Source organism: Eupeodes corollae, chromosome 1, assembly GCF_945859685.1.
Source record: "Eupeodes corollae chromosome 1, idEupCoro1.1, whole genome shotgun sequence".
NCBI classification, from domain to species: Eukaryota; Metazoa; Arthropoda; class Insecta; order Diptera; family Syrphidae; genus Eupeodes; species Eupeodes corollae.
In genome coordinates, this window is record NC_079147.1 from 59,094,351 (window position 1) to 59,114,180 (window position 19,830).

At 34.1% G+C, this 19,830-nt stretch overlaps 1 protein-coding gene across 4 annotated transcripts in view; it reads left to right on the top strand.

The window, feature by feature from the left end:
• The window catches only part of LOC129940273 (polypyrimidine tract-binding protein 3), a 768,555-nt gene that overhangs the window by 226,351 nt on the left and 522,374 nt on the right, over positions 1–19,830 (top strand). The window lies entirely within an intron of this gene.

Below are 19,830 nucleotides of genomic sequence, written 5' to 3' on the forward strand. Positions count from 1 at the left end.
AAATAAAAAAAGTTAACTAAAAAAACAACGTCAGACAAGCGGATGGACAGTCAAGCCTGAGCCCGAGAGTCGCAGTCAGAGTCAGATATATAGGTGGTTGATTCTACACACATATGTTTTGAGTTCGTCTGGCTTTGATGGGGGCTCTATGTTTGCTAAACTTGGAATATATAATATTTTAGGTTTTGAACTGTGTTGAAATATTTTATAGGTTGGTTTGGTATGGTACATATGTGCTCCAGAGCAGATACATGGTTCTTGCGTCCGCGTCGCGTCGGTCTGTTGATCGGTTAGATAAGTAATTTCGAGACTCAACCATGCACAACTTGGACAATGTTTAACCGGCATCGGGAGTTTGGAGGAAAGGAATAGAAACCCATTTGAAACGAGGGATGAAATTGAGTGTGATGGATACACTCCAACTCACTTGATTAATATCTCTTTTGTGTTCCTGGTATTTCTTCATCGTTTTAGTTTGATATATTTAATTCTAGGAAATATAATGTAAATAGGAAAATCTTAAACTTTAAAATTGATCATCAATAAAAGAAATGTATATGCACATGCTACTTGGAAATTTCCAACACTTAGAAAATGCCCATCTTAAAAAAATGTCTTCAGTGTGAAAAATTTTAGAGTTTTACTACGAATGCTATGATATTTCATAATTTCAAACTTCTGAGATCATTATATTTTATATATTTAATCTAAATAGGTAAACAAAATTTACTAAAAAGACAAAAAAAATTTATTAAACAAAATTTTAACAACCTTTTTGATAAGGGTTTAACAATTGACTAGGGGAGTCCAAAATTTTAAACCTTTCTTTTCGTTTTTCTGCTAAATGCCATTTAAAAAAACTAACATCCAGACGATGTTTAAAAAGTGAAAGTTCGCGAAAATCAACAAATAAAAAAAGCTTACTTACTTACTATACATCTGTATATCTTTTCCTAACCAAATTTATGAGATATCCCGTCTCTAAACAGCTTGTAAATTAGGATTTTTCTGTCTATAGAATCGAAAACTGCTCAGAAATTGACGAAAAAGGTGTTTAATTTTTTGCGCCTACGAAGATATAATTCAACAATGGTCGTCAAGCTAAAGATATGGTCCACTGTAGAATATCTTTTCCTGAACCCAATTTGTACTTCACTGAGAAGGTGCTTACTTTCGACCCATTTTCTGAGGCGGCATCTTAGGACTTCCATAAATATTTTAAACGAAGAGATAGTATGGGATGGGCAAAATTTGTCAGAGTGGTTTCTTGCGTTCGCTGGATTGAAACAAGGTTGTAATCTCAGCCCCTCACTATTTTGCCTTTACATTCAGGATATAAATAATGAATCGCCATGTGTCATAACAATCGATGGGGTTTAGTCCGTTGGGAACCCGTTAAGCATTCGGGTCATCGGTGTTTCAGCTTCCTTTAACACTCGCCTATCGACGCTGATTCCTCCTGGACTTTCCTGCAGTCGTTATCTTTTCGAAGCGCATGTTCAATCCATTGCCACTTACTTGACCTGTCCTAAGAAGGGCCTCATTGGATATTCGGTTTGACCAGAAAATCCTTAAGATGTTGCGAAGACATCTATTCACGAAGGTGTGCAACTTTCTTGTAATGCCTGAAGTAACCTTTAAGGTTCTTCATACATAAAGAAGCACAGATTAGACATTTGTTTGAAACAGTCGTACCTTTGTTCTGAAGCTGATAGAGTTATTCCTCCAAATTTTCGACAGCATATGGAACGCCTCTTTTGCTTTGCCGATGTGGCAGATGACTTCTTGTTCGGTTCCGCCTTCAATGGAACCGATTCTTCCAAGGTATTGAAAGCTCACCACTTTTTCCAACGGTTGCGAAGAAATATTTATTTGAGAGGACAGTCGGGTTCCGAGGCTGATTTTCAGCTCCACGACTTCTGCGCTTCTCTCTTCACACTTGTTGACATTTGATGGAGATCCAGAATCCTATAAGAAAGTAAGCAAACATCAGAATAAAGTCCTGTCTTGCTCCACTTTGCGCATTGGATGTGAAATAAGCTTAAAGGACTTATTAATTGGAATTCGCATTTGTTGACTGGACCATTTTATCCAAATTCCTAAAAGTTAAAGCAACCATTCCGTGATTTTAACTTTAGCAAGAGAAAGTAAGATGTAAAAATCGTTTTAAATTAGGTAAATCATTTTGCGCCAATGGATTTGGTGGTGTTTAAAACGCTTGATTATAAAAGTCGCAAATGTTTACTCTTGTTAAAAATTCTTAGCTAACAGCCTATATCAATTATCTCTTTGAAGCGTCTTGAATGAGCTCAACAACTCTATACTTGAGCAGAACGAGTGAGGGAAATTTTAGTCTGAAAAGAATTCACTTCAACAATTTCAAGTCTCTGAAATGTACAAAGATACATAAGTAAAAGTTTTCTATTCTTCAATTGCATTCTACTCTTTGACACCTTTAAAAAGGGAAAATAAGGGAATATAAAAGTAACTTCAAAAGTATATTTAAGGTTTGTAACAGTTCGGAAAGTTTTTTATTTTAGTTAACTAAAAATACCATTTTAAAATTTTAGGAAAAGTGACCATTTGATGAAGAACTTGAAGCTTCTGCAAATATCAATGCCTTTTTGGAAATATTCTTAACAACTTTTATGTTGGCATGCTTTTGAATTAGAAATTAATTAATGCTTGAGTTTATTGATGGTGACAGTGCAAATAATTTCGCAATGACATAGTTCAGTAATATTCACTAGAGCTCTCATAACGGAAATTTTGCTTATTGACTAATAACCAATGTTCGAAGAATTAGCTTTCTTTAAATCAAATTTTTTGTTGAAAAACTATATTTCCAGAACTGAATTATCAAACTCATAGAGTTTCTTAAGGTTGTTGAATTTCAACTCTTATTTCAAAGCAATCATTTATGAATATGAGTTCAGTTCGAATTGCAAAATAACCCGTCTTAGCTAATAAGAGCTAAGTCGATATTTCAAAATCTTCTACGATACATAGCAGTTAAGATTTTCCAATTGTATCGAATTGCAACCTTTTGTTATGACTATAAAATGGCAAACCATACTGAAGATTTTGACTACTAGTTGTCATTCATGGCTACTTGTTTGACACCAACTTTCCAAACATGACATTTGATAAAACTCTGCATGTCATCTTTTAAAAACGTATATACATATATCATAACGAAGCTTTCTAATAAAACAAAAATTAAATAATACGACTTATATTCTTTATTATTATTTTTCTGCACAAACTTGACAACATGTTGGCTTAAATAAAAAGACAGGTTTTTCTATCAAAAATTGGAGCTAGGACTCCATATTGACAGATTTTTAACCTAGCTGTGGAATATTAGAAAATTTGGCATATCTTGAAAGAAGAGATGGTAAACAGAATAATATTCTAGAAGGATCTTCCTGTAATGCGGCAAAAATATTACTAAGCTTGTCCAAAACTTAATTCATTCATTCGTTTGCATTCACGCATTTACTCACTTTGACGCAGTTAAAAGAAATGTTAGCATACGTGCTAACAGATTACGAAATGTCTTCAAACATATTATGACAGTTCTTGAAGCGTAATAGTTTTAATACATTTACACTTAAGCTTTTGAAATTTTGTCGAAATTATTTTTTTCCATTGAAGTGCGAAAATTCAAACCAAAAATCTCTTTTTCCACACAAAATCAGCAATTGAAATTTGTTCACATTTTCAATATATTTTGTGTGAGTATTAAGTCAAGTAATGCGGGAGAGCTAAAAGCCGAGTTTTGTCGAAATTGGGCCAACTCATTTTGATGTTTATCATTTTTCCTAATTTTTTTTGTTGAAAATTTCGTCTCACTTCCTAATCCCTCTATAATCATAAGTTGGGAACTTAAAAGACAACGTCTGATCTGATTTAACGCTTTTAAGCGGAAACTTGATCTACTTAGTATACAAATAGCTGCAGGCTCTGCTATTCGCATTAAAGCTTCTTGGCAGTGGATTGACAACAGTATTGGCCACTCCGTTATTCTCAAGTATTAGGAACCAATTCCAAAGCTATCATCTAAACTGCAATTCGGCAGAAACTACCAGATTTCTAAGCCTTCCAGATCTTTCTGGGAAGATAAGGGATTCCTGGAAGACGAGTCCATCCACTTTTACACAGGTGGTTCAAAAACAAATGAAGGAGGTGTTTCCTCTGAAAAACTGAAATTAAGTCTCTTATTTAATCTTATCAATCATTACAGAGTGTTCTAGGTGGGGCTTTCGTCCTGTCTTTAAGAAAACGTGATAATAACATCTGATATCAGTATTTTCTCAGATAGTCAGGTAGTTTTATATAATTTGCAGGTACTAAAGGGGTTAGTACCCTTTTTATGTTTATATTTAAAGACAGTGCGAGCATAAGGAAAATAGGGAAGGATTCAAAAGGAGATACCGGTGCACATTGGTCTTAAAGTTCTGGGAGGGAAAAACAGAATTGGCTAAGCATTCCACATTCTCGATGTGCGATTTAAGAAAGAATCTCTATACTTGACAGTACGCCCGAAATTGAGCTCAAGGGTAAACTAATGAGCATTCCTGGAAGTGCGAGTATAACGGCTGAATCGTTTAAGGGGTGAAATGCAACTGGCTAGTTCAACAGAACATTGTTTATAAAAATATCGAAAATATATGTTTTAGCGATGTAAATGTTTCGATTATAGTTTTATCGCCTATCATTTTTAAAGCCCTTTTTTGTATTTTATTCAAGAGATTTGAACTTGTTTAAGGGGCACCTGCCCAGATATGTGAATTATATTCAAGCTTTGGATGGATAAAGGCTTAGTAAATTACAGCCAGATCAGAAGAGGTGAACAAATTCTTGCACCGTCGGAGAAATCCTAAGCCCTTGGCAGCATTTTTGGCAATATCAAATATATTATGATCGTTCCATAAAAGGTGACCTGTGATACACATACCAAGTACTGACAGTTGATTAGTTTCTTGGATGCAAGTGCCACTCATAGAAAGTGGCATCGGGGGTGTGTTACGCTTTAACGACAGGAGACAGCATTGAGTTTTCGAAGCATTAAAAACTACACGGTTTTTGATTCCCCATCGTACAATGCTGTCAAGATTAGAATTTAATGAGCTTATCATACGCTGCCGTTGAAGTTCCACATCCGAAGGACAAGGATGTGAATCTATAAACGAGTATGAGAAGCTGAGGGTACTGTCGTCGGGGAAACAGGTTAATGGATTATGAATATAGAAAGAGTGTCGGAGACAAGACGGAGCCCTGGGGAACACCAGCATTTATTTTATGAATTTCAGACTTGTAACCATCCAATATAACTTGTATTGAACGGTTAGATAGGTAATTTCTAATCCAACGAAGAAGAGATTCATCAATGCCAAAAGCACGCATTTTCGATTAGCTATCAAATCTCTGGACTCTGGCTCTACAAACTCTGTTACAGTTCATAACTGTCGATCATCTCTAATAGAGTTTAATATTCACCCTAACTATAGGTGCTGAGCCGTAGAGACATTCCAGAAACTGTAAGACAGATCAAGTCGCCAATAATGGTACAGTACAACCCATTCTATCCCGTTTGGCAAATGCTTACAAACCAATCGCTACTTGTAAACTATTGCCAATGCAAGACGCTATGAAGAAGACAAACACCAGGTGGAACAGCATCAACGCGTGTAAGATCGCACATAAACTCGATAATCGGTTTTTTAACTGAATACTTTTTAAAAGAAAAGCACGCCAATGCAAGGCGTATTCTCAAATGGCTTTTGCAGAAGCCTTGTGGGGGGAGAAGAGGAGGAAACAGTTCTTGTACTTGCTTTACTGTGCCTCAAGAAACCTAGAAGAATTCTTTTTTAACGATCTCAATCATATTAATATAATCAGCCGTTCACGTTTCCTTAGGGGCTCAACTGGTTTCATTGAGAAAAGTATGCCTCAAGATTCATGTGGAATAACAATGACACATTAAACTGGCCTATGGTATCTTTCACGGACAGCCATTTTATCCTAACCTCAACGGAAACTTCATTCAGGCAAATATTTTATAAATCAGTGTTTCTACTCTAAAATTCTGTATAATTGCCTAAAGTGCTGGTATGAGTCAAAATTTAATCATTACCAAAAAAATCATTGTTGTTTCTGATTTCTATAAATTTAAGTCTCAGAATGCTTGTTAAGAGAAAAAATAATGATTTTTACTAAGAAAAAAAGTAATAAATCTCATTAAATTGCGCTGCAACTTTCTTGACTTAATTTACATTCCAGGTTAAAAATGTATCTATATAAAATGTAGATACAAAATAAGTTGAGGTGAATGACTAGGAACAGTCCTTTCATTAAGATTTCTTAAGTCAACCAGTTGATTTTATTAGAATGACCATGAACTTGATTGCATTGTGTTTTGAATTTCTCCTTGAAAAAGTTCTTTAAACTTTAATTGAAATTTCATTGCTAAATAACTTGAATTTTAAACAATAAATATCCATGTACAGTTTCAAAATGTAAATGTAAGTAGGTGGATAAAAATGCCTTATAAAATTTTGAAACGATTATTTTTTCTTTAAATTCTACAAGTTCTCCAATATTTTTGCAACAAGAAAGTCATTATTTTAATTATTGCAAGTGCGCCTTTAAATGGACACAAAATGACAAGTTCACTGTATTATCATTGTCATCATATTTTAACTATTTGTGAATTGTTGTTAAACAATTATTACTTTTTTTTTGTTGATTTCAAAATAAGAACAACAACGCAAATAACGAACAAATAAAAGTCAATAACTTCATAAATTGCTGAATCTTAATTAAACTGAAATGGTTTGAAGCAAATTTAAGTGAACAAAAACCTTAAGCAACAAACTGATTGACTATAAAAGACAATATGCTTTTTAAGTAAAGACAGAAAAGAACTTAAAGTTTGTGTAAACAATATGAAGATAGATGGATGGCACTCCTAATTCATGACAGGTACCCAACAAGTTGACATTAAACAAAAAAAAAAAAAACACAAAAGAAATAAAATAAATATTTAAAGTTAATGCTCCGAGCGATATTGTTATGTTTATTTATTATCCTAACAAAATATAATTTTTTTTTTCTGATTTCAAGCTTTAGATAGATTTTGTTTTCAACTCTATATACACAAAAATGAGGCGTCATGTAAGACGAATATTTTTGTTTTCGTTTTTGTTTTCATATAAATGGAGGAAAATTATCTTGAAATCGAATTTTAGTACCTTTTTGGAACGTGATAAATTTCATAAATGAAATTTAAGACATTTTTAAATGGGTGTGTTTATTGCTTAATTAACTAAATAAATATACTAAGGTTACCTTTAATCTATTCAAAATTCATCCAAGGTGTGATCGAACAAAACTTAGACAAATTTGAGTGAATTGACGTTTCTTAAAATTTAAATAAGACTACAAAGAATAGAACCTCCAAAATCTACTACGAAATAAATAATAAATTGACACGTGTAGAAATAAAACATTTGTATCCGGAATAAGAATATATCAGTACAATATTCCTGAAATAAATTGACGAAACTAAATTGAAACTATTCGAGGTACAGTTGCTATCATTAAATGTCAAAAACAATTTGTCATGGTTAAAGGTGTCTTAAACTTAACTAAGGTATGAAGAGTGTAGATTATTTGACGTTATTTTGATTTATATTTAATATTTATAAGAAAAATCAATTATGTAGTTCAACAAGTATTTTTTTGGTTACAAATTTGGAACGTTTCCAAGAATTCTAGATTTTTTTTGTTTTAACGCTTAGTTTTTATATTGATCTTTATGGTGCTTTCTTCAATGGAATTTACTATTCTTAAGTATTATTTGGAAATTGTTTATATTTTCTTAGAATCTAAGATTCATTAAAGAAATCAACACAGGTATACACAAATAAAATATTCTATTTAAAACAATTTTTGAAAGAAACTAAAGAGAAAATTTTAGCTTAGGGAAGAGAAATAAAAAATCACTCCCATATTCGTCTTCTATGTCAATAAGGAAGTTGAAGGACATAATTACCTATTTTTTAATTGAGAATATTTCCGTTGATTTAATGATAACCTGAATATACAGTACTGTGCAAAACATTTGCAACTATCACCACCTGTCAAAAACAAACATTCGTAAACATAAAAGTTGTTCCAATCAAATCATTTTTATTGCTTTAGACTTTTGTATGTGTCACCTTAAAAATGCACTGCTTTTACAAAACCAATAATGATTTCAACCGTGCAAAACATTTGGAAGTAGTGGCCATTTTTTTGTCGTCTCATTTTGATAACGGTTAATCCGTTTTATTTTGAGTTTGGTGAGTTTCTACGTGTAGGAAGGTAGGTAGAAATGGCGATCTCAAGGCAACTTAGCCTGAGATCCAATAAGCGCTGTAGTGCGCCGTTTTCATACCAAAAACTCGTTTGACCTGTGATAGAAAGGGAAAGATTTAAAGAGAAGCTTTATAGCGATTATGTTAGAGCCGCATTGAGAAAAAAATTTAGGTATCTAATCTTTGTCTCAGATATCTCATCAAGTTCCAAAGCAGGACATTTGCAGAGGAAATGGATTTTCGTTTTACTTTCTCTTTGGTCACTACAAAAGGTGTTGTAGGAGATACCCAACTTCTCTGCATGAGCTTCTATAGGCCAATGTCCGGTACAAACCGCAACAATCCTGGCTATGTCTTACCTTGGCCTGCATAGAAGATCGTTTGTACGGGTTTTATTATAGGTGGGCTATATCTTCCTAGATATAATGCAGTTGGGTAAATTGCTCCAACTTCGGTTTGATTCAGTTTAGTAGATAGAAAATATTTTACTTTCATAGCACAAAGAGGAATGTTAACCATTTCCGCAAGTGAGCTATGAAGGGCCGATCCTTGCCTGGCTAGCTCGTCAGCCCGTTCATTTCCCACGATCCACTATGGCCCGGAACCCAGATGAGGGTGACACCGAGGTTAATATTCGGGTTCGCAAGCTCATCGCGACATTGCTGGACCAATTTAGATGAGGATATGGCCGAGTTAATGGCATTGTCAGCTGCCTGACTATCTGTAAAGATAGCCACATTTCGGTTTTGGTCTGGGTTTTGTTTAAGTATCTTACATGCCTCTCTTATTGCCAGCAGTTCAGCCTGAAAAACGCTAGCAAAGTCAGGAAGCCTAAAGGCTACTTTAAGGGACTCAGAAAAGATCTCAAAACAAACTCCGCACTCCATCTTTGAGCCGTCAGTAAAGATGGTTGTGTCGAAACCTATCAACACGATGTCATCCTCCCAATCTTCTCTGAATGGGAAAATAACCTTAAAACCCTTACGAAGGCTCAAAGTAGGAGTGCAGTAGTCAATGTCTACCGAGATAATATCTGAGGGAATTAATTTCGTAGTGTTGCTGTGACCATAAGGTTTTGACAACCAGCTTTTTGATTCCTTCAGCATAATAGAACTGCAGGAAATTATGTATTTAATGAAAAGGTCGATTGGTAGAAGATCCAAAAAAAACGTTTAAGGTGTCCGTTGGGCAAGTACGCATGGCACCTGTGGTGCCCATGCAAGCTGTTCTCTGAACCTTCTTTAGCTTATTAATATTATAGGCTTTGCTAAGAGCATGCCACCACACAATCGAACCATATGTTAAGATTGGGCGTACTCCAGCTGTGTACGTCCATAAAATCATCTTCGACTGAAGTCCCCACTTTTTGCCGAAAGTTTAGCTGCAGGCGTTGAAGGCAACTTCTTAACCCGTACTTCAATATTTAGTTACCAGGTTAGTTTAGGGTCGAGTATAACTCCCAAATATTTTGCACTGGAAGACAATGATAGGATTTGACCGTTGAGTTGAGGTAGCGTGAAGGGCGGTACTTTAGTTTTGGTGGTAAAGAGCAACAGTTCAGTTTACCTTTGGTTAACTCCTAGTCCACAACTCGTAGGTCAGCTGCTAACTTTCTTCAAAGCTGACTCCGTGATTTCACTAATCACAGAGGTGTACTTTCCTGACACCAATAGCACCAAATCGTCCGAGTAGGCTACCGCCTTCACTCCACATATCTCTAATTTAACGAGAATTGTATCCATGACCAAAAGCCATAGAAGAGGCAAAAGAACACCACCCTGGGGTGTTCCCCTACTCACGTGCTTTGTTGCGATTGTATTGCCTAGAGTGGCTCGAATCTTCCTACCACTGAGCATGGAAATAATCAATTCTCGAATGAAGTCTTCTACGCCAAACTTAACGAGCGATTCTTCTATGGACTCGGTAAGGACGTTGTTTTAGCTTGTTTTGTTTAGTTTTAGCCGGGTCCATGATCGATAAAACGGTTTTTTAAGATACATTCTTTTTAAATAAAAAAAATTGTTTTAAAAATGGCGGGAAACAAATATAAATCGGATAAAAATCCAAAATGTTGAGTGACTTCAAAAAAAGAAGCATCACAAAAAGAAATTACAAAGAATTATTTCAGTCACAAATCAACTATGAAAATAATCATTAAAAGTGGAAAGGAGTTAAGCTAGAGGAGGAAGGCCTCAAAGCACCACTGCAGAAGATGATTGAAAAATAACAAATTTCTATTATCCACGGAAGCATACATTGGTTGCATGTAGCAAAAGAGCCATTTATTTAAAAAAAAAATGTTAAAGCTCTTTTGGCTTTTTAAAAACTCATCTTAATTGGAGTCCCCGAAAATGGAAAACGGTCTTGTTTTCTAACGAATCAATGTTCAATATGCACGGATCGGTTAGAAAACAAGATGTCAGGCGGCCAAGAGGTGAGAGGCTAATTCAAAAAACGGTTATTCTCTTATAGCTCTAATGCCCAGAACATGTACAGCAGTTATAAAAAATAAAAGGTACCCAATTAAACATTAACATTTCCTTGCTTTGAAGTCCGAAAATATTTTGGAATTTGGTTGTAAGATCTAAGTTGCAAATGTTTTGCACAGCAATTTGAACGTAACGTAATATCAAAAAAGTTTAAAAAAAACAATGAAAGAAATTTGCTGTTTTATTTTTTAAACAATTATTTTTTAATGAAAAATGTTGAAGGTTCTAGTTGCAAATGTTTTGCACAGTACTGTATAAATGTTTTCCATTTAAGGCGAGTCATTTTTAAAATTGAACAAATTATTTTCTATATAAAATGTCTAAGGTTTTATATGTTTATTTTACGACGATTGTACTATTAGCTAAGTGGTACGTAGCACCATCCTGTTTAAACCATTTGACTTCTGGACACAAAAGACAAATGGTTTCAACAGGACGGCGCTATCATCCAATTCAGGCCACAAGAAGTTTTTGATTATCATCATTAGCCCAAAATCCAAACCAAAAATTTACTTTATTTGGATGCATTTTCAACCCGTGAAACTCGCTTAGTTTGGTGTCGACCCAAATACTTCAATTCTACTTATTCACATACCCATTCATTCAAAAATGGGCCTCATTGGTAAACATGATTTTTCGACCAAATTTGATGCTCCAAAATCCAATTGGCGAACACTCGACGCTGTGTATTGTCGTTTGATTTAAGCTTTTGGATAAGTTGAATTTTGTATGGGTATAGGCCCAAATCGCGACGCAAAATTCCTCAAGATGTTGTCGTCTGAAATACAGGCCAAGTTGTTGTGAGCGATGCGGAATCGACTGCCTCGGATTCTGCTGCACTCTTTCAGGAACAGCGATGATTTTTTTAGTAGATATTGCGTTTCGTTGACGTAAGGGATTTAGCTTGTTGCCTGGTAGGCCAGTGATCTCGAATTTGACCTCCGAAAGTTGACTTATAAAGACGACGATATGCCATGTTAATTAAAGAAGTTAAAAAAAGTTATTTTGACAGAAAGTGAATGAAACAATATGGCTGCAACGAGCTGTCAAAATTTAACCGTCCCCTTTTTTTTGGAAAACCATTTATAAGACTCTGAGAAAAAAATAAGTTAAAATGAATTAGTAATAACACAAGGATATAATATAGAGAAAAGACAGGAATATAATTCTACATGTTTTTGAACGATACTGTTGAAATATGCTTTGACAAGAAACTGCTAAATATTGTTGACAAATTTTGTTCTAAAAGAATTCATGTAAAATAATCTGTCCTGTAAAAAATTTAACACCATAAAAGTGTTTTGTTTCATCGCTTTAAAACTTTTGTGAAACTAGATAACTTTAAAAAATAGCATTGAGCACGTATGTATATGGTGCAATATCGTCATACTTCAAAATTTGCCGGTTCGGAATTAGGTATTTCTAATATTTTTATATACTAATTTTTTTGACGTAAAATTCAAAAGAATTACTATTTGCCGTTAACCTTTTCAAAATATTTTGATCAAAAAAGATTAAACAAAACCTTTACATTATAAAGAGAATAGTGTCCAGTTCTTGAATTTAAGGAAAACGGTGCATTTACGTAAATTATTTCCTTAAAAAAATAAATTAAGGTAAACAGAAAACATATATATTCATTTATTTTCTTGTAATTCTATTTTAAATCGCAATTCTGGAACATCCAAAGCAAATTCACTTTAAAAAAAGTAGATTTCTTCAATTTTAAAAGTTTTTGTATTTTATAGATAACAAAGGACAGCCTAAAAAAGTCTTACAACAAGAATTTTAAGCATTACTAAAGTTTTTTCAAAATTTTAAATCTTTACTTCTGTAATTAAACTGTATAAGCTTTTACGCTCATAGGTCCACCTCAATTGGTTGGAATTTGCGCAGATCTATTGGTATAGTGCTAAATTTCGATTTATATTGGGTTCCTGGTCAAGTTCTCGCGCTTTAAAACAACACTTTTAATAATGGAAAAAAAATAATTTAAAATATAATGGGGAGTCATCTTCTAATTCTACAAAAAATTAAAAAAAAATACTCTCGCACTACAACACACCCCCACCCCCCGCTGGATCTAATATTGCTTGCCTAATGTGATTTAAATGTTTTTCTGCTAATAATGTGACTATGACGCTTTTAAATAAATGACGTAAGATCCTTTTGCCTTGGGGTGCCGTGAAATAAAGTAAGATAAATTAAGAAAACATTTCAAGAATTGGCCTTATTTCACTTTTGTAAAATGTAATAAAGCCAATTTCCAATACTTGGTCATATTAGACTTTAATAAAGTTAAATAAAGCCAAATTGGTTTCATTTCTGTTTGCGAAGAAAATTTGCATACACTCAATCTCGCATCTACCCCATATCCTTTAGGGTGCTTCAGCCGGTGCACCTCACCGTACAAATTTTCTTTTATTTCTCAAAATAATTTGGCCTTAATTCACTTTTTCAAAGTGCAATATGATGATATGCTGAAAATTGATTTGATTTTAATTTTGTAAAATGCAATAAGGCCACTTTTTTAAAGTTGGTCTTATTTCACTTGGTCTTATTTCACGGCACCTTGCGTTTGACATGAATCTTCATTGAGCAACGTTTCTATTTAAAAAAATTTCCTGGCCTTCCATTATGCGAACGATATTGCACCGAACCTTACAATGCGCGTTATTTACCTCAAGGAACCAACTTCTAAAACTTTTTTAAGCTCACGATGCTTTTCGGTCGGCGTTTTCATCAAATGGTAAAAGAAAATCAAAACTTCCCACAGATAAGTGAACACGATTAGTTTTCAATAGGTCTCTAAATTTGGTTCATGATGATGTTTAAAAGAAGATGTCAAAATCTCTTACTGCATAAGCCTTATTTTGAAAATGGAATAAGTCTAACCTAAAGTAAATAATTACTTACTTACTGAAGTTGGCGCTACAGTCCGGGGTGGACCTGGGCCTCAACCAACAAGCGTCTCCAGCCAGCTCGGTCCCTAGCTAGCTGTCTCCAGTTTCGCACGCCAAGGTTGAGGTCCTCTCCCACCTGGGTGCGCCACCTGAGTCGCGGTCTTCCTCTACTGCGCCGTCCCTCGGGATTGGATTCGAAGACCTTCCGGGCTGAAGACCTTGACCTAGCCATTTAAGCCGTTGGACAAAGTTATAGCTGTCCATGGTGACGTTTTGTTCAAGACGTCGTCGTTCAGTGTCCTTTTTTTGATGAAAGCATATACTTGGTCTTGCCCTCATTGATTACTAAACCCATCTTCTTCGCTTCCGTCGCAATGCTCAAAAATGCTCCACTGACATCATGCTTTGATCTTCCAATTATGTCAATATCATCTGCGTATCTGAGTAATTGGATGGATCCTTGGAAGATTGTGCCTCTAGTGTTGACGGTTGAGTTTTGCACAATTCTTTCCAGAACGATGTTGAAGAAGTCGCATGACAGTGCATCGCCTTGTCTAAAACCTTTTTTGACATCAAATGCATCGGTAAGATCTTTTCCGACCTTGATAGAGCAGCGTGCATTCTCCATCGTCATTCTGCACAAACGGATAAGTTTGGCAAGGATGCCAAAACTAGACATTGCTCGGTAGAGCTCTTCCCTATGGATGCTGTCATACGCGGCTTTAAAATCGATAAAGAGATGGTGGGTATCGATTTGAAGCTCCTGGGTTTTTTCCAAGATCTGCCGTAGTGTGAATATTTGGTCAATAGTGGACTTTCCTGGTCTGAAGCCACTTTGATAAGGACCAATCTGGTTGTTGACGAATGGCTTCAGACGTTCACATAATACGACAGAGAGGATCTTATACGCAATGTTAAGGAGACTGATGCCTCTGTAGTTGGCGCAGTTTAGAGGGTCTCCTTTCTTATGTGTCGGGCACACTATGCTGAGACTCCACTCATCGGGCATGCTTTCTTCCGACCATATTTTGCAGATGAGTTGGTGCATGCTCCGTACCAAGTCATCGCCTGCTGCTTTGAATAGTTCAGCAGCGGTGCCGTCAGCTCCAGCAGCTTTGTTTGACTTAAGTTCAGATATAGCTATCTTCACTTCGTCAAGGTCGGGTAGGCGGAATTGTTGATCTGCGTCGCCGAGGTTGAGTGGTAAAAGTAAAATAATTACAAATTGATAATGCATAGAATGATCGGACCTTAAACATTAATTTTTTCATATACCATAGAATTCGGTTATAACGACTGCTCATGGCCGACAAATTCCATCATTATAAGCGGATGTCCGAACAGCCCCTATTATTTTTTCTGAATTTAAATTTTGTACATTAAAAATGTTGTTATCAACGGTAACGTACTCCTCCCATGCTGTGTCTGATACGTTGTGGTTTGTATTGTTCAACAGTGCAATCCATGCAGAAAGGGGACAATCATTGTTCAAAGCCTTGAAGCCAGCATTCTAAAAACAGTTAGCAATTTCGCTGCTGCTAACACGATCCTATACAGTGTTTAATAAAAAAGTGGTACATTCTTTATTATATTCTTTGGACGTGATGTTTTTTCGGAAATTTCTTTTGAGGCTTCTTATCACACCCTGGTTCATTGGTTAGAATATTGATGATATATTGATTGGAAGGAAAGGTTTCGAGTATTAGGATGTGAAGCGCAGTTATATACAAGCAAGTCTCGAACAATTCAGAAGTCTTGCACGCCCTTTTGTTAGTTTTGTATTCAACCAGAAAGCACTTCGTACCTTTGAAATACCTTTACCTTGTTTTTTTTTATTTGACAGTAACAACTAGTATTTTGCTCCAAGAAGCACGGTTATTCCTTTTGACATTTTTCCACCAATACATGTTTCTACTTTAAATTAAAATGTTTTGTCAGGTTTTAACTTTTAACAAATTTCGATTTCATCCACATTCAAAATTTTACAAGTTCGGTGAACTACTGGCCATACTTTTTTTAACTATTCATCGCATTACCAACTTTTGTTTCAGTCAATTGCAAATCGTTTCCAAGAAGCTGTCGAAGTTCTTTTGCTTTAGTTTACAATAGTGGTCACATTTTTGTTCCTCTGATGCTTAAACCACTTAAATAATAATGCTCCAATGTTCGGATTTTTTGAAGAACAAACCTTTTTGGCTTGAAACTTTTTATTTGTATAACTTATTTATTTTTCTCCATTACACTGATTGTCGAATGCAAAAGATTTTATTCTCTTGCTAAATTTAAATTAAGCACATAACCATTTTTATTTTATTTCATATTATTGTTTTTGAAAAAATGAAGTTATGTCCTCACGAGAAACTCAAAGTTTTTAATAAATCAAAAACTTTTTCAAACGAACAACGTAACATTTAGAGCAGAAAGTAAAATATTGGGAGAATTTGAAAACTAACTGACCTTGAAAAGTAAAAAAAAGTGTTTATAAAAGAAAAGAAAATACCTTTCAATACAACCCATTGTACAAAACACAAACTGTGACAAGGTATCTGAATATTTTACAAAGTATCTGAAAAACCATTGATCTTAATTTCATTTTTTTGTCTTAAAGAAATATTGAAGAATTTGTTATCTGTTGTTGTTTGTTTTTCTTCGTAAAGTTGATAGGTATCCCATCAGCCAAATAATCTTAATTTCAATCATAAAAAAGAAGAAATATTTTGTTTTTCTTATTTTTTTTTTATTTAAGGAAAATTATTTTTATTAATGTGCATCTCTCCATAGAACTTTAACTTTGGGCCATTCATAAAAATGAAGAGGAAAACCTGTCCATCATTCAAGTATAAACTATAGACGAACAAAATATCCATAGAACTTTTTTCATAAACTTTTCTTCGCGTGTCTTTTTTTTTAACTTCTTTGTTTGTACCTATACCTCGAGTTTTATTTATCTATCTGCACACACACACACACATATAAATATAGTATATCTGCTCCTAAGGACTTTATGCCAAAACGTTTCCTTCCATCTATTCATCTTAAACAGGACTCGGCTGTTAAAAGGATGTTTCTCTAAAGAAAAATCGTTACGTTCAATGATTCATAGCGAAAATAAATTTTATAAAAAAGGACGAAAAAAAAAAATATTCGTACCGGTAGAATAAGAAGAGAAAGGGAGAGAGAGGCAGAGAAAAAAAGTGTGGTAAGCACAGTTTAGTCAGCCTGAAGGGGTGCAAGGCAAAAAAAATAAAAACCAAAACCAAAAAAAGAATAAAATAGAAAAAAAGAAAAAATAATACGAAAAAGAACTAACTACACTTTTGAAAGGATAAAGGACGAAAGCAAACAAAAAACACACAAAATAACAGTGGTATGACGTAAAATATGCCAAAAAGGATATGACATTGAATGAAAAATGAGACCGCGCGCACATTCATCTAACTGAATTGAACAGTTGACAACCTTTTACTAGAAAGGACAAAAAGAACAAAAAAGAAAAATAAGAAAAAGCTGAAGAATAAGAATAAGAGCGAAGAAAATTCAAGGATATGAAAAGAAAACACTAAGGAAGGATGTTATATTCTCCCGATATGAATGAAACCACAAATACATATCGGTAAACCCTACACTAAACCGTCCTATATACCTTATACCCATACCTCCCTACGACATGTTGAGGAATATGAATCGAAAAGCTGCGTTAACCGTTAGCTCTGATGTCGAGACGTGAAGATTGTACTATCTTCAAACTTTATGTACCTAGATATACGAATATACATACGTACCACCAATATTGTCTATCTACTTACCGAACGACGACGACGTATAACCACAATTCAATTGAATCCTTTTTTTGTTCGTTTTTTTGATGGTCCTGTGTACGGAACGGGTACTCGCTCCTGGTTTATTTTGCGAAAAAGGATAAAGCTATGATGATGGGTTTGAGTTAGAGTAGGTAGTTTTGTTATTATTATTCTTATTATTGAAAGGATAACAAGAGAGCGCATGCATGATGGTATTAAAGAAACCATATTTTCGATCTGATTAAAATTAATAAAAGAATCCGAGAATTCGTGTATGGAAGAGTATACAACATGGTTTATTGTTGTACCTTTCTTCAAGCTTGCATGCAACGCGAACGAAGCATCAGATTCTAAGAAACATGATAACACATATATTTTTTTTTTTGGGTAGCTAAGAATAAGAAGGGTAAGTTCTATGATGTTCTATCTAAAGGTAGTCAGGACGAACAATGGATTAAATTAAGTACCTGAGATTACTAACTAGAATCTAGGTAGATACGACGAAGACGAGACGAATATATAGCTTTAGAGGTTTTAGAATACCTATAGCAGATTTTATGAGAAGGTGTATCTTAATAAAGTCCCAAAATGGAATTCCAAACCTGTAACTTGTTGATGGGACAAATAAGACATAACCTTGAAAGAAGATGAATCATAGGAAGGTTTATTTTTTTTTCTGTTTGTCAAAGGGTTAAAATAAAAATCCTCTTTTCATATGTTAATAACCATAAGTAACCAATTAGGTATAGGTTAAGGTAGCTTGTTTTGAGCTATGGGAAAAAAATGTGAGTTTTAACGGAAATTGAAACATGTTATTGTCTAATATTACCGAACGTAATAGTGGACATGATGGTTGGTGCGATGGACTATTATGCGAGAGGTCTTGGATTCGATTCCTGCCTATGGCACCTAAAGTTTTTGTCATGGGTACTCTTGCGAGTACCTCTTGCGAGTAATTGACAAATTCTCCAAGAGTAATTCTTGCCATGAAAAGTGCTTTCTCAAATTTGATGTTCGGATTCGGCTTAAAAACTGTAGGTCTCTTAAATTCCTGACAGCAGTACTCGCACACAGAAATGGTTGAGAGTTGTAAGTCACTAGGCCCTAGTTCTCAAACGGACTGTTGTGTCACCCAATTTATTTTGTATTTATTTTATGTTTTACAAATCGCTTATTAGTCTAAAATCCTTATGTTTTTAAAACACACGATATTTTGGTCCCTTATTATTTGATACATATTAATTACCTAAAAGGTGTCCAAAAAAGATTTAAAAGAAGTGCCGCACGTTTTGGTCCATTGTTCAATAGGGAAATGCAGCAGCCACCGTATTGTGACGCAAACGTATTAGTTTCCCTTTGTTAACTATCATAGAGACTATTTGCGAATGGGTCTTCAATATAATAACTATTAAAAATCACAGAAACTCAAATAGCATTATTTTCCAATGTGTTAAGCGTTTATTAAGATTTTGTTTACACAAGTTTATAAATCCAAAATAATCTTCTACTTTATACAAAGAAACTGTAAGAAAAACAAAATTTTCTAAAAATGTAATTCTTAAAAAATCTATGCAATTAATTAGAAGTTTTTAACGAAAAACTGTGAACACACATTTACAAGATCGATAAAACACGTAAAGAAATATTGAAATTCACTTAAATGCAAAAATTCTTGTTTAAAAACTTGCATAAATATTTAAATTGTTTTTAAGTCTTGTAGGTAACAATAAAAGATTAAATTAATCTTATGTGAAGAGAATTATCTTGGAACAGTATAGGTACTGGAATACTGAATGTATCAACGTAAAGTTGAAGAATATCCTTAACCGTTTTACGGGTATCTTTAATGCAGCTTTTAACTTTTTTTGTACGTTATACGACAGAAAAGAATATCTTAAAAACTTCGTGGTGGCTGACTCATTTAAAAAATTTAAAAAATAAATTATTTGTCAAGTATTAAATTTCAAACACTTCAGATGACAAACATTCTTATTGTAAAGTTCTCAGCAAATTCTTGTAAACTTCGCAAAGAATTCATGGTTCTCAGCAAATTCTTGCACATGAATTATATTTCGAATATTGAGCTTTATTTGAAAAGTGATCCGAAACGATTTTGGAGTTTTATCAATTCTAAAAGGAATTCGATTACCATTCCTACTACTATGAATTTAAGAGGGGATAATTCTACTGACATTAGTAAAACTCTTGATCTTTTTGCTCAATTTTTTTAATCAGGTTACTCAACTTCACAAGGAAACTTGTTTTTTTTTTTCAG